Genomic DNA, 955 nt, shown 5'->3' with positions numbered 1-955 from the left:
ACAGTGTGTCACCATCTGGTAGTTTCGCACTTTGTCTCTTCACGTTCTATGTGACGTGACAAATGCAAGGGAGTAAAAACGTTGTAGTTCATCAAAAGTACGACGAGTTTTATGAACTGAGTGAATTAATATTGTGTGTACACTTCTATTTTTTCACACCTTTGGACGGAATGAATGAAGATTATTGCTACGCACACTTAGAATCTGTTAGACACAAGTGTAAGCATGCACGCCTAAAGTCTGAGGCAACAGAGGACAGTGAAAACCGTTCTGTTCTCTCTGGAAGTTACCTGTTCTGCACTGGGAGAATCCCTTATCTGGTCCTGTTCACATCTTTGTCCATCAATGTTAAAATTTTGCAGATATCTTTTCAGGCACTAGCAAGATGACCTAAAAATATATCAAAGGAGTTTTCCTTCAATTAAGCTTAAATTTCTCTGTCAAAAACCACCACCACTACAACAAAAACAGAAACATTGTGGTTCAGTTCATTCTAACACATCCTGACCCCATATGACAAAGGAACTCTTCCATAGATTCTCCAGTCCTGTAATGTCTTTCATGGAAGCGGAATGCCACATCTCTCGCCAGGGGAAGCCCAGGGAGTTTCAGACCATTGACCTTCAGGCGAGGACCCAAGCCCTTAAACCACCTGGTGTTTTTACACTAAGATACAGAATGCATGAAATGACAGTTGAGTTCAGGGTAAAGCCATGATTAGACTCCAGCCAGGCATGTTGATGATAGTACGTAAAAAGTACCCACATGGGCAGATTTTTAGATGTTCCCTGTTGACATGTAGGGAGGTACAGCACAGACTAGAAAGGACCCTAGGAAAGTTTATGACTCCATTGATTCCGCTATCCTCCAGAGAGTGTTAATGCTAATCATGGTAGCCCTAGTATTGGCCCTGTCTCGTGATCCATTCTTTACTCCCCAAATTCCCTCACCCTCC

General features: G+C 42.4%; 1 long non-coding RNA gene across 1 annotated transcript in view; it reads right to left on the bottom strand.

The window, feature by feature from the left end:
- LOC123521742 overlaps positions 1-955 on the bottom strand; it is a 92,016-nt gene that overhangs the window by 17,030 nt on the left and 74,031 nt on the right. Inside the window, exon 3 of the long non-coding RNA XR_006680099.1 lies at positions 291-390. This is a non-coding gene — a long non-coding RNA (uncharacterized LOC123521742). The remainder of the gene's footprint in view (positions 1-290; positions 391-955) is intronic.

Source organism: Echinops telfairi, unplaced genomic scaffold, assembly GCF_000313985.2.
Source record: "Echinops telfairi isolate 266 unplaced genomic scaffold, ASM31398v2 ScPeMD7_53;HRSCAF=182, whole genome shotgun sequence".
In the NCBI taxonomy this organism is placed as follows: Eukaryota; Metazoa; Chordata; class Mammalia; order Afrosoricida; family Tenrecidae; genus Echinops; species Echinops telfairi.
The sequence above is the reverse complement of the archived record's forward strand: the minus strand, read 5'-3'. Positions and strand labels throughout refer to the sequence as shown.